This window comes from Mus caroli, unplaced genomic scaffold, assembly GCF_978045245.1.
Source record: "Mus caroli unplaced genomic scaffold, Mus_caroli_1 scaffold_6, whole genome shotgun sequence".
NCBI classification, from domain to species: domain Eukaryota; kingdom Metazoa; phylum Chordata; class Mammalia; order Rodentia; family Muridae; genus Mus; species Mus caroli.
The window spans coordinates 112,281,415-112,287,414 of record NW_028227261.1 but is presented as its reverse complement, the minus strand read 5'-3'; the positions used below and the strand labels follow the sequence as shown (position 1 = coordinate 112,287,414).

General features: G+C 48.0%; 1 pseudogene; it reads left to right on the top strand.

Annotated features, from left to right (window-relative positions):
• Positions 1-1,097: 1,097 nt before the first annotated feature.
• Positions 1,098-2,091, top strand: LOC147004360 (olfactory receptor 13C7-like; annotated as a pseudogene).
• The last annotated feature ends 3,909 nt before the right edge of the window (positions 2,092-6,000 follow it).

Genomic DNA, 6,000 nt, shown 5'->3' with positions numbered 1-6,000 from the left:
TCTTTCCATCTTTTGGGTCCCAGGAATTGAACTCTCCTCAGGCTTGGTGACAAGCCTCTACCCACTGAACCATCTCTCTGGCCCCACTTTCCTAATCTTAAATGTGAGAAGTCAAGGTTTGAGGCTTTCCCTAATGTACAGGTCTGCAGTTCTTCCGTCCCTGAAGCACGTGGTAAGCGTGGTTCTCTCCTTGCACAAGACCTCGGTAAGCCTGGAATTGTTTTCCCTACTTTGGAGAATGTATTGCAATGGAACTGCAGTGCCTTTCATGGTCAAGTCAGGTACAGCAGGGTTTGAGTTAGAAGCTGCAACTTAGAAAACTTCTCCAAAGCACAGAGTCCAGTCACAAGGAGTACACAGGAAGACACATGGGACACTTGTCCTTTCATAGGTACGGAGCAGCCTGGTCCTACTGTTGATCTATAGGAGAGGCAATAAGGCAATACTTCTGTAAAGACCACCATGTGCAGCAGCCCCCAGACTCTACTGATAGTGCAACCCAGGGACAGCATCCATCAAACTCACAGGAAATGAAGGACAGGCACCATGCAACAAACAGAAATTCTGGCTAGACTCTAATCTGCCTGGCTACCGTATTCTCTCTCTGTGATGCTAACTTATCATCATAATGTTACTGTAAGGGCACAGAATCAGAGTGACAGGAGTGAGGGAGACCATGCCAATAGCTAACATTACTAAGAGCAACTTCAGCCCAGAAAGGGGCGGGATATTTGGGACAGGCAGAGGCAGCCAGATTAGTCCATGCCCCTCCCCTCCTCTGGAGCCATGTAGCATCCTACAGTCTCCTCCTTCATGGTTTTCATGTAGTCCTGCATCCATGAATAGACACACCCCTTCCCCCAGGCAGGCATGCTGGCTCCGCTGGCCTGACTATATCGTGTCCCTCCATCTATCTCAGTTGGCTACCAGAGGCTTTTCCTGCTTGAACCAATGCATCGTGATCTCTCAGGCAACCTAATAGTGAATTGTATCCCTTCAACACCGACTTTACATTTAATTATACGTTCTAGAACCATGCCCACATCCTGATCCTGATGAGCAAGTGTTTGCTGTCTTCTGCTCTCTCAAGACGGGAAGAGAACATGCGAAATGGAAGGAGCCAATCAGTCTACAGTAGCTGAATTTGTCTTGCTGGGGCTATCAGATCACCCAAAGCTGGAGAAAACCTTCTTCGTGCTCATCCTGCTGATGTACCTGGTGATCCTGCTGGGCAACGGCATCCTCATCCTGGTGAGCATCCTCGACTCCCACCTGCACACGCCCATGTACTTCTTCCTGGGGAACCTCTCCTTCCTGGACATCTGCTACACCACCTCCTCGATTCCCTTAGTCCTGGATGGTTTTCTGACCCCCAGGAAGACCATCTCCTTCTCAGGCTGTGCCGTGCAGATGTTTCTCTGTGAGAGCCACAGAGTGTGTGCTCCTGGGCATGATGGCGTTTGATCATTATGTGGCCATCTGCAACCCCCTTAGATACCCTGTGGTCATGAGCAAGGCTGCCTATGTGCCCATGGCCATCAGCTCCTGGGTGGCTGGTGGTGCTAACTCCTTGGTGCAGATCTCCCTTGCGGTGCAGTTGCCTTTCTGTGGGGACAATGTCATCAATCATTTCACCTGTGAGATCCTGGCAGTCTTAAAGCTAGCCTGTGCTGACATCTCCATCAATGTGATCAGCATGGGGGTGGCCAATGTGATCTTCCTGGGGGTTCCAGTTCTGTTCATCTTTGTCTCCTACATCTTCATACTCTCCACCATCCTGAGGATCCCCTCTGCCGAGGGGAGGAAGAAGGCCTTCTCCACCTGCTCTGCCCACCTCACCGTGGTACTTGTCTTCTATGGGACCATCCTCTTCATGTATGGGAAGCCCAAGTCCAAGGACCCACTGGGGGCAGACAAGCAGGATGTTTCAGACAAACTCATCTCCTTATTTTATGGGGTGCTGACCCCCATGCTGAACCCCATCATCTACAGCCTGAGGAACAAGGATGTGAAGGCCGCTGTGAGGAACCTGGTAGGTCAGAAATGCCTGATTCAGTGATAGTGAGGAAGTGGGTTACTTCCCAGTTCCGTGCACACCAGGGCTTGGCTGGGAATGGTCAACCATTCAACATAGCTTTGATCGCTAGCCCTGTAGATCAGTCTGGACTGAGTTCTTCGTGAGTGACTGGGCTGGACCATGAACTCTTTAGAATAGACACTGATTGTACAAAATATCCTATAACCAAGAAAAAGTGCTATGAAAATTAAGTGTTCTTTGTACATTAACGAAATAAGCAATAAAAACTGAAAAAATACACTTCTCTCTTTGTCAGTAAAGTCTACTTGGGGTGTGTATGTCAGGTCCTTTTCCCCTACTGTACAATTGGGAGAACCCTGTGAGAAGAACTCAGTGCTTGTTTTATTTTTTATTTAGACTCCAAGCTGGTCTGGAATACATAATCTCTCTCCATGCTTAGCCCACTCACACCACTTCAAAGTTTCCTCATCGCCCTCTTCAGTCAGTCCCCACCTCTGACCCCACGGAACTCCTCAGTACATTCTAGAAAGTTTTCTTTTCTCTATAAATTTAGGATAATAGAGTATGTATTTACTTTTACACCTGATCTTTTTTTCTTTTCCACATTCATGTTTTAGATATTTTATCCAGTGGTAGCATATATTAACAAAAAGGGGCCATGAATTCAAGAGGGAAGCATGGGAGAGGAAAGGGGAGGGGAAGAGGGAGGGGAAGGGGAGAGGGAGGGAGAGGGGTAGACATGATACAGATATAGTATACTCATGTATAAAATTCTAAAAAAAAATTCAAAAATGTTTGATATATCTAAAGCAGAGTTTGAATGGAATGTTAAAAATTTAACTATATGCCAGGATGTATGACCCAACTTTTCACTTTAACAAGCTAGAAAAATAACAAAGTAATCTAACGTGGGTAAAAAGAAATTATTCAAACAACCACAGCAAGTAGGAAAGGGGCAATAGAAAGCACTGACAAATCCAAACAGATATTATAGAAGACAACAGCATTGACAAATCCCTTGTATGGCTCAGACAGTGATAGAAAGATGGACAGAGAGTCGGGTGACTGACAGACAGTACACTATCAAAATCAATCGTGAAAAAGAGTTACTGCTGACCTACAGATATCAAATGATAGTAACAAGAATATGACTAATTACTTTAGGGACATGAAATTTGACAATTTAAACGACATGCACAAGTTCTCTGGAAAAAAAATCCAGTTTACAAAACCATTAAAAGAGGAAACAGAGGCATTTGAGTTCCTGGTAGCTGAAGAGAGGAGGCTTGTGCGTGAACATCCAGACAGTCTGTTCCACTGACAGCCGGCTCCGTAAAGAGGACGCCCGGATGCCTCCGAAGCAGGAAACGGAGAGGTCGTTTTAATTAGAACATAGCTGTACACATACTGTGGAATAATTCCATGGCGCCGCCTAGAGGAGACATAAAATGCTGCAGAAGAGCTGAACGAGCCTTTCTGGTGGAAGGTACATCACTAAAATGTCGAGAGAAGTGAGGACACTAAGAGACTCCACTCATGAAGCTTCGGAGGGGAACAAGAACTCTGTTAGGTCATGGGCGAGAGGCTATTCATGTGACTGCAGTTAAAAAATAATGTAGCTACATTTCTGTGTTCTGATAAATTGAGTGGGGGCTGAATTTAAAAGCGAGAGGCCAGAGACTTGCTGAGCCCCTTGCCATGTGGTGAGGGTGATGAGAGGCGCCCACAGACTTGCTCTCCATCCATGGTGTGGCACAGCTGGGCCTTAGACACACAGAGCCACACCAGCCACCAGGCAACTCGGTTTCGGGTAACGGACAGAGGCTGGAGGGGGTGGGGGAAGATGTGCGCAGCCCCGCTCACAGCCATGCCACACGGTGGGCTGTAAACACTTCGAAGCCCACTAGCCTTCATGCCATGCAGCAGCACAGATAGAGGAGGTCACCCAGAGGCTGCCAGTCATGTGGCCCTCCTACCGTGGGAGCCACTACAGTGTACAAGTATGTGGTGAACAGATTTCAGGGAAAAAGAAGTGGAACTGTTTGAACATTAAGAAGAGAGATGGAGGCCGGGCGTGGTGGCGCACGCCTTTAATCCGAGCACTCGGGAGGCAGAGGCAGGCAGATTTCTGAGTTCGAGGCCAGCCTGTTCTACAGAGTTCCAGGATAGCCAGAGCTATACAGAGAAACCCTGTCTCAAAACAAAACAAAACAGAAGAGAAGATAAATGGAACTGGAGATGAGAGGGTGGAGAGGAGCAGCTGAGGTCGTGATGAAGTCCCAACCCATTCTGCCTCTGAGAGTCATGTCTGGGTCCCTGACTATGCAGCTGCAGGGGTCGATAACTGTGGCTCATTTTACCACTTAATATCATGGGGATGACCCTGGTCTGGGCAGCCACCAGGAACCATTTGGCTGTTCAGGAGTTGTGCAGAACTAGCCCCACTCCTCACTGGGTGGGGCACTCTGGAGAGCAGGCCAAGCAGCACGGTGGATCTGGCACTGGTGGCTGGGACATGGGTGAGCCGGCCTGAGGATGTGAGTGTGAGAGAGCAGACCCCACCTTATCTGTTTTGGGAAAGCTGGCCCCAGAATCATGAGAGCCTAATCGGCCCTGTACCTTGCCTGGGCAACACTGGATCCAGCCCTGATGGTGAAGGCACAGGTGAGCCACTCCCGATGTTGTGAGCATGGGAGAGCTGCCCAGGCCCTCACAGGCTGTAGTGGGAGAGTAGGCAGGCCTCGCCCTTGCCCTCACTCATGCCTTAACTATGCATCACCCTGGAGCTGGCTCTGGAGGAGGCATGAATGTGGGTAAGCCAGTTCCAGGGTATAAAAGCAGCAGCGCTGACCCTGCTTCCCGTCTATGGCTGCCTTGGGTGGCCTAGCCAGAGAAGTGCTGGAGAGCTTTCCCTGGTAGTGTGGATAGAGGAGAGCTAGAGGGCTGATAAAAGTTCAGCTGTCACCTAGGCCCAGATCCAGGGCTCAGGTGGCCTAGCCAGAGTAGTGCTGGAGAGCTTGCCCTGGTGGTGTGGATAGAGGAGAGCTAGAGGGCTGATAAAAGTTCAGCTGTCACCTAGGTCCAGATCCAGGGCTCTGAGTTGGTCCACCCCAACACCTATATCATCTGTGAATGGTTGGAACACACAGTTCTGCTGACCCAACACTTCAGGATCTTCATGACACAGAGTAACACCAGGATAACCCGGAGTAGTCCAGATGAGGATCCAATATCGATGGTGCCACAGAAGCCAGAGATCTTGAACCAAATCAACGACTCATTGCAGGGAATATTTTCAAGTGAAGATGTATAAACACAAGGTGTCTTAGTTAGGGTTTCCATTGCTGTGAAGAGACACAATGACAACATGTAATTAGGGCCAGCTTACAGGTTCAGAGGTTCAGTCCATTATCATCAAGGCAGGAAGCATGGCAGCGTCCAGGCAGACATCATGCAGGAGGAGCTGAGAGTTCTGCATCTTGTTCAGAAGGCAAACAGGAGAAGACCAGTTTACAGGCAGCTAGGAAAAAGGTCTCTCAAAGCCCACCCCAATAGTGACACACTTTCTCCAATAAGGCCACACCTCCTAATAGTGCCACTCCCTGGACCAAGCATATTCAAACCATCACAGAAGGATATACTGTGGGACATGGCTGTGACATACTACAACTTCTACAATGAGATGGTTTTTTTGTTTTGTTCTGTTTATTTTTGTTTGTGTGGGTATATATTTTTCTTTGGGGTAGAGGTTAGATGAGTGGGACGGGGGTACATGATGTGAAACGTACAAAGAACCAAAAAGTTTTTAAAGGGGGAGAAATAGAAAATTTGAACAACTCTACATCTATTAAACTAGCTGAACTCATTATTAAAACAAAGCTACAAAGAAAGCTACAGGCCCAGAAGGTTTGGCTGGAGTATTATTACTATTTTTATCCTTATCATTATTGACAGGATCCTAC